Raw genomic sequence first — 9,183 nt, 5'->3', positions numbered from 1 at the left:
CTCTCCCTATAAATTGGGAGACCCACTCTCATTTTGTCTACTTTGTTCCTGCTCATATCTTCCTACTGACAACTCTGCTCTCTTGCCGATCGTTGTGACTTTTTTTTCACCTCCTCTTATGATCTCTTTCCTAGGTAAGCCTTCTTTCTCCCATTATATAATATAATGTCCAAGTCCGATCATGAGCCTAGCTCGGAGGGTGTGGAGGTTTTGTCCAAACCTCCGCCCATTTTTGATGCTTCGTCATCTAGATGTGGTCTGCATGCAAATTCTGCTCCTACCTATGGTGGAGGTCGGGTCGCCGAAATAATTCGGGGTTGTCTCTCTCTCAGCCTTATTGGTCGATCGTAGAAAGAGAGTGGCAAAAATAGGAGGGAGGTCGGTCATGAAAGTACAATGTGTCAGGAGAGCACTTAAGCTTGCCTATGTTTTGATGAAGACAAATGATTTAGTGAAAGCTTAAAGACAACTCAACAAATCAGCATGCTTTTAATTGCCTATTGTAGCTGATATTTTGAATATAGTATTACTGCCAAATAAAGATCATTTGTGTTCAAATATATCTGCTATATCATTTCTCTATAATATGTAATTGACTGTGTAAATGAGCCAATCATCAAGTGCTAATTCTGTGTGACTTAATCGATTAAGTCATAGTTTTAATCGATTAACTGGGCAATTTTCCAGAATAGGGCTTTGGTGCAAGTAGCAGTAAATGGGAACCGAACATGTATAGTTGATAAGCATAACATATAGGTAGTTTACCGATTAACATCTTAACTGAAAATATGCCAGTATATTCTGTCACTAATACCTAACAAGTGGTATCAAAGCTAGTACGTCTTGCTAGCTCAACCGTATCCGCGTGATCCGTTAGAGATTAAGTAAAGCTTTAATCGATTAACGTGAAAACATTTTTTAACAATTTCAACAGATAACTGCAAAACGGTTTTCAGTTACTCTCTAACAACCCGTTAATCGATTAACAGACAACATAATCGATTAACTAGGTGAAAACAACTTTTCTATATAAACTGTTTTTTCAACAGATTTCATATACGATTTAAACAACTTTGCGTATTTTCATGTTCATTGTATGTCATATAGGCAGAGAGAATTGCATATGACATTAGATGAGATAGTATTATGCTTAGGGATTAACATGTCATCCATTACATATTACCTATCCTATGATGAGTTCTTTCGGGTTTCGCAGTGCCAAAGTGCTAAAGAAATGTGGGACACTTTACAAGTGACTCACGAAGGCACTAGCATAGTCAAGCGTGCCAGGCTGAATGCCCTGACACATGAATATTAGTTATTTCGTATGTTGCCAAATGAATCCATTGGTGACATGCAAAAACGTTTTACTCATATAGTTAACCATTTAGTTGCTTTGGATAAATTGTTTAACAAAAGAGAGCTTACTAACAAAGTTTTACACTGTCTTGACAGGAGATGGCAACTAAAAGTAATAGCTATTATTGAATCAAAGGATCTTGACTCTATGCCTTTGGCGATACTGTTTGGAAAACTTCAAGAGAACCAAATGGAGCTTGGACTTTGGGTAAGGTCAAACCAAGATAGAGGTTCTGGGAACTCAAGAAGGGAGCATTCGAGGTCTTGTAATTGGAAGTGTGTATGTAAGACACATTTCTCTCTAGGCAACAATGTCTCATTCCACAGAAGAGAAAAAAGAAGATGAATCTGATTCAGATGTAGACGAAGAAACTTTGAGCCTTCTCGTACGCAAATTCGGGAAATTTCTAAGGAAAGGAGGCTTCAAACGTTTCCAGAAGAAAGAAGAGCGGGAATCGACCAGAAAAGGCAAGAGTAAAGAGCGCTTCACTTGTCATGAATGTGGTAAGCCAGGACATATGAGGTTCCAGTGTTCTACTTACCTCAAGAAGGTTGATTCAGATAAGAGCACTCCTCGAGACTTCAAATCGAAGAAAGCTTACATAATATGGGATGTACCAGAGGAGGACACAACATCCAGTACCTCAGATGAAGAGGAGACAACAAAGTTATGCTTAATGATGAGAACAGATGATACCTGTTTCTCAAATTCAAAAGAGGCAAATAGCGAGGTATATTCTGACACCTCATCTACTTCATCTGATGATTCTCCTCCTTATGAGGAATTATATAATGTGTATGTCGAATTTCATGATGAGTTAAAGAAATTAGCTAGGATTTGTTCCGATAAGAAAAAAGTAATCCTGTTAAATGAACAAAAAATAGTCTCATTACAGAAAGAATTAGATGAACTAAAATTGGAAAATGAAACATTAAATTTGATCTATTCTTATGATATATGCAATTGCTCTTATAATAATTTATGTCAACCTACTGTCTATGATTCGAGACTTTGAAAAATGAAAATTTGAGACTTAATGAAAAACTCGCAAAACTCACAGAGAGTCAAAACATGTTAGACACTATGCTTAGTAAAACCAGAAATGTTGGTGACCATACCGGGCTAGGATATATTCCCCATACACGTAGGAGAAGACCATATAGGAGACCTATTATGCTTAGTAAGACCAGAAATTTTGGTGACCATAACTGGCTAGGATATATTCCCCCTTCGCGTAGCAAAAGACTATATAGGAGACATATTAATCAGCCAAATAAGAAATTTTTTAATAAAAAGGTTCCTACATGCTTTTATTGTGGCACTCATGGCCACACTTCCTACTCTTGTTATATTAGAAAATATGGGATACCTAGTGACGTGTATGTATGGATGAGAAAGGGAGATATCTCCCTAGTTACTAACACAAAAGGACCCAACATAACTTGGGTACCTGAAAAAGGTAAATGATCTATGTTTTGCAGGTATGTCTTTGAGCACATGGACAACATTGGTATCTTGATAGTGGATGCTCGAGACATATGACGGGTGATAGATCAAAATTCCTAGATCTATCCTTTCAAGAAAAAAGGTTTGTAACTTATGGAGACAACAACAAAGGGAAGATACTTGGCACTAGAAAAATTGGCAACTCAAATCAGGCCGTGATCGAAAATGTGTTATATGTTGAAGGTCTGGAACATAACCTCTTGAGTATCAACCAACTATGCGATAAAGGTAACCGTGTATCTTTTGATTCAGAGTGTTGTATTATTCATGACAATATATATAATAAAGTTAAGTTTGTCGGATATCGTATAAATAATATCTATATGGTTAATCTGGAGGATGTCACTACTCTATTATAAAAAAAAATTATATCCTAAGAGTATGACATCTGGCTTTGGCATAGGCGTGTTGCTCATATTCACATAAAGCATCTAGATAAATTGTCTAAAAATAATTTGGTTGATGGGCTGCCAAAACATGATTTTAAAACTCAAGAAACTTGTGACACTTGTCAAAGATGTAAACAAATTAAAAAAATCTTTTGCTAAAATGAATGTGATATCCACAACAAGACCTTTGGAGCTTCTCCATATGGACTTGTTTGGACCATCACATGTTATGAGTTTTGGTGGTAGCTTTTATGTTTTAGTGATCATTGACGATTTCTCTAGACTTACATGGACATTATTTCTCTCGCCCTACAACGATGCTTTAAGTCTTTCAAAAACCTTGCTAAGCAAATCCAAAACCAGTTTAATCATAAGATAGTATATATTCGATCAGATCATAGTGGCAAATTTGAAAACCATTTATTTGATAAATTCTGTAATCAATATGGTATTATGTATCCATTTTTGGCCCCTCGTACCCCTCAACAAAATGGAGTTGTTGAGAGGAAGAATCGAGTCTTAGAGGAGCTTGCTAGAACCATGCAAAATGAAAGCAAGGTTCCTAAATATTTTTGGGCTGATGAAGTGCATACAACTTTCTATGTGATTAATCGTATACTCTTGAAGCCCACTTTTTCAAAAACTCCATATGAACTTTTAAAAGGTCGTAGTCCTAATATTTCTCATTTTCATGGTTTTGGGTGTAAATTCTTTATATTAAATAATGGAAAAAGAGTTTTAAGTAAATTTGATTCAAAACTGACGAGGATATATTTTTGGGGTATTTGTTGCATAGTAAAGCTCATCGAGTCTTTAATAAGTATTCAATGCAAGTAGAAGATCCTATGCATATCCATTTTGACGAATCTTCTCCAAAACACAAGAGGAAGGTATTTTATGATGATGTTGCAGGCTCTTTGGAAGAAGCATACTCAAAGGACATGGACCAGGACAAAGAAGCAGAAGCAAAGCAAACTATACAAGATGAGCATCAGGACTTCCCAATCGCATGGAAGACCAAGAAGGATCATCCGCTCGACAAAGTGATAGGTGATATAACTATGGGGGTGGTAACATGTAGCTCTTTATGTCACTTTTGTAACTTTGTAGCTTTTGTATCTCAAATCAAGCCTAAGACCATCGATGAGGCCATTGAGGATTTGCACTGGGGTATAACTATGCAAGAAGAGCTAAACCAGTTCGAGCATAATAATGTATGGGACTTGGTCCATAAGCCTATAGAACATCCAATGATTGGTACTAGATGGGTCTTTCGTAATAAATTGGATGAATCGGGCTGGATAATCAGAAATAAAGCTCGCTTAGTGGCCAAAGGCTACAACTAGGAGGAGGGCATCGTTTATGATGAGACCTATGCTCATGTAGCCAAATTAGAGGCCATAAGGATGCTTTTATCCTTTGCATCAATTTTGAACTTCAAGCTCTTTCAAATGGATGTCAAGAGCGCATTCTTGAATGGCTACATTCAAGAGGAGGTATATGTAGATCAACCTCCCGACTTTGAAAATTTTAAATATCTAAACCATGTATATAAGCTCAAAAAGGCCCTTTATGGCCTGAAACAAGCTCCCAGAGCTTGGTATGATAGATTGAGCTCTTTCCTCTTGGAAAAAGGGTTCGTGAGGGGTATGGTTGATACTACCCTCTTTATTCGTAGATTAGATAATCATGTGCTTTTAGTTCAAATATATGTTGATGATATAATCTTCGGATCTACTAATGACATTCTATGTAAAGAATTTTCTGAGTTGATTCAGGGTGAATTTGAGATATCGATGATGGGTGAGCTGACCTTATTTCTTGGACTTCAAATCAAACAAAAAGAAAGCGACCTCTTCATTCATCAATCGAAATATTGCAAAGAGTTACTGAAGAAGTTCGATATGGAAAAGTTTAAAGAGGCTTCAATACCTATGGTGTCCGCATGCTATCTAGATAAAGATGAAAAGGGAAAAACAATCGAGGTAACCAAATATCGTGGGATTATCGGCTCATTATTGTATTTTACTACGAGTCACCCTGATATTATGTTTAGTTTTTGTATGTGTGCTAGATTTCAAGCTTTGCGTAAAGATTCACATTAATTTGTTGTAAAACGAATTATGAGATATTTAAAAGGAACACCTAATATGAGATTATGGTATCCTAGGGATGCCTCATTATTCTTAGTAGGGTATTCCGATTCTGATTTTGAGGGATGTAAGTTGGATCGGAAAAGCACTAGTGGGACTTGTCATTTACTTGGTAGTTCCTAAGTTGCATTGCATAGTAAAAAGCAAGCATGTGTTTCTTTGTCCACCGCCAAAGCGGAATACATTGCCGCCGGTGTGTGTTGTGCTCAAATCCTTTGGATGAAACAACAACTTAAGGACTTTGGACTTAACCTAGAAAAGATTCCAATAAAATGTGATAATACAAGTGCCATAAACCTATCTAAGAATCCAATTTTGCATTCTAGAACCAAGCATATTAAAATTAGACATCATTTATTGCGTGATCATGTACAAAAAGGTGAATGTGTGCTTGAATTTGTTGAAATATCTAAGCAATTGGCTGATATTTTCACCAAGCCTCTCTCACGAGATACCTTCTATGTTCTTTGAAGAGAACTTGGAATTCTTGATGAAAATTATCTTGATTAAAATCGTCTAAATATGTTATTATATGCTTCGCATGATTAATGTCTTTTATGCTTCAAAATGTATACTTGTTATGATTGCATTAAATTCCTATTATGACTCATGATCTTGTGTGACAAGCTGAAAATGTATATGTGATTAAGTAAAAACTGCTTGATGAAAGTTATAAATCTTTGCATGCTTTTAAAACCCCAAAACCTCTTGATTCTGCAAATCTGATGTCAATTAATCGATTAACTATCCTTCTTAATCGACTCAAATGAGTTCCAGTAGCAAACATATCAATTCTCACTAAATTTAATCAATTAAGATTTATTTTAATTGATTACCTGAGCTCATTTTTCTGAAAACCTGGAATTTTTTCCACTAATTGAACACTTAATCGATTAACGGCAAAAAATATGTTAGAATCAGATGCGTTTTTGTCACTTATTCAAACCCTCTCTTCCTCCTTTTTCCTGAAAATCTCTAATGCAAATAGAAAAGTCGAAGTTTTAGCTTAATAGAAGTATTAATCCTCACCTTTACCCAGTTGTGCACCTCAATTCATCCAATCTGTTTATCTATTTCCCAAGAAATTCCATTCCCAATTCCAAAACCATAAGCTTTAGGTTCCCTCCCTTATCCTCCTTCTCCTCTCATTACTCACGATTTAATCATCAATGGAAAGAGGACGTTCGAAGACATTGAAGACAACTTATTACCGCACTCGTAGGCCTCCTAATGCTTCATCTACAAATCCGAATGTGAGGCATGACCATGGAGATCCCTACTACTCACTCATACTTCAGGAGACCCAATTGTCCAAATTTATGGGAAGGAACCCCACCTACATAAGGTATGTTGATCTTACCTGGATGACGGAACATAATTTTGAATTTCCGCAAGGTATGCAGGCTCACGGTGCTTTAATGTTTTTGGAATTAACGGGTAATCTGTACCCAGCTTTGATTAGGGAATTTTATGCTAACCTCCATTATAAGGATGGTAGATATTGGTCTATGATTTCGGGAAATCTGTTTGAGATGGATAGTAGCATTTTTATGAATGTGGGTGGCTTATCCACTAATGGTGTTAGCCTAGGTGATTGTAAATGGATTGTTGATTTCGATGCTGCCGAGGTATATAAATCATGTCTGAGAGGTCCCCATCTATGTGTCCAGGGGGAACTAACTAAAGTTGGTTCTTTATCGGTAGAGAATAGATTACTTCACTATTTGATTGCGTACATCTTGATTCAGAGGAACACTAATCATGCACAACCTACTGTTAATGATCTAAAATTTATGTATGTTAATGTTGTGAAGGAGAACATAATGGTTAATTGACCTGAAGAAATTTTGAAGGTCGTGTATAATGTCTGTACATCGCAATCCAAATTGTTGTCCTACAATATCTTGATATCGAGAATTATTAACAATCTGCATATTGACGTATCTGACACCATCGTCACAGAGACTTTTGACAAAGATCACCTTGTTGGTGAAAGCCTTATCCACAAGATGGGTATCTACGAGTATGGAAGTACTTGACAATACCAGGAAGATTTTACTATAGTGGATTTTGAGCTATCTGATGATGGGGATCGCGCTAGTACAGATCAGCCTAATGCAGAAACTCAGGGGAAGCCATCTGCAACTGCGCAGCAAGAATCATCCTTTGGATTAGCTCAGTTGCATGCCATGGAGCAAAGGCTGAACAACATGATGGATTTACACTTTCAGTCTTTGAAGGACTCCTACCATACTGATTTGGAACAATTTGAGGAGCGTCAGGTTGCTTACATCGATAACCACTATCAGGCTATGATGAGCTTTGTCCAGAACACTGCTGAGGCACAAAATGCGAGGTTTTGTGCAGAGTTTGAGAAGCTGAAATTCTTCATTCGGGGTGATAGTAGTCTGATTGTACCTTATGACAGAGATCCTCCTCCGCATCCCTAGATTAGAAGGCCTTAGATTGCCCTAGGTTTAGTCCTTCTATATGGCTAATTTTTAGGATTTATGCTGCTTTGTAATTTCGACACATATTTTCTCTTTGCTTTCTGGATTGCAACTCTAACTATCTACTATTGTTGCAAGTTTATGACTTGATATGCATGCCATTTGCACTTAAATCGTTCCTATTGTGGTTTCATTTTGCTTATATATGTCAAATATAGCATCATTTCATGTTTAATGGATCTTGATCATGTTTGGTTATATGTATATCTTATGTTTGATTGAGCCTACTGCTGCAATGCTATAATGTAAATGCTTGATCATTCCATGCTTGATTGGTTCATGTATAACCCTCCATGCCATTAAATCTGTCATATTGCTATATTATGTTGGTTTAATCGACTAAAATGAGTTCCAGTAGCAAACATATCAATTCTCACTAAATTTAATCGATTAAGATTTATTTTAATCGATTACCTAGGCTCATTTTTCTGAAAACCTGGAATTTTTTCCACTAAATGTAAGGCAACAAATATCTTAGAATCAGATACGTTTTTGTCACTTTTTCAAACCCTCTCTTCCTCCTTTTCCCTGAAAATCTCTAATGCAAATAGCAAAATCAAAGTTTTAGCTTAATAGAAGTATTAAACCTCACCTTTACCCAGTTGTGCTCCTCAATTCATCCAATCTGTTTCTCTATTTCCCAAGAAATCCCATTCCCAATTCCAAAACCATAAGCTCTAGTTTCCCTCCCTTATCCTCCTTCTCTTCTCATTACTCACAATTTTAATCATCAATGGAAAGAGTACGTTCGAAGAAGTTGAAGACAACTGCTCACCGCACTCGTAGGCCTCCTAATGCTTCATCTACAAATCCGAATGTGAGGCACGACCGTGGAGATCCCTACTACTCACTCATACTTCAGGAGACCCAATTGTCCAAATTTATGGGAAGGAAACCCACCTACATAAGGTATGTTGATCTTACCTGGATGGCAGAACATAATTTCGAATTTCCGCAAGGTATGCAGGCTCACGATGCTTTAATGTTTTTGGAATTAACGGGTAATCTGTACCCAACTTTGATTAAAGAATTATATGCTAACGTCCGTTATAAGGATGGTAGATATTGGTATATGATATCGGGAAATCTGTTTAAGATGGATAGTATCATTTTTAATAATGGGGGTGGCTTATCCACTACTGGTGTTAGCCTAGGTGATTGTAAATGGCTTTTTGATTTCGATGCTACCGAGGTATATAAATCATGTCTGAGAGGTCCCCATCTGTGTGTCCAGGGAGAACTGACTAAAGTTGGTTCTTTATCGG

The sequence above is a fragment of the Lupinus angustifolius genome, chromosome LG15 (assembly GCF_001865875.1).
Source record: "Lupinus angustifolius cultivar Tanjil chromosome LG15, LupAngTanjil_v1.0, whole genome shotgun sequence".
NCBI classification, from domain to species: Eukaryota; Viridiplantae; Streptophyta; class Magnoliopsida; order Fabales; family Fabaceae; genus Lupinus; species Lupinus angustifolius.
This window is presented reverse-complemented; position numbering follows the sequence as displayed.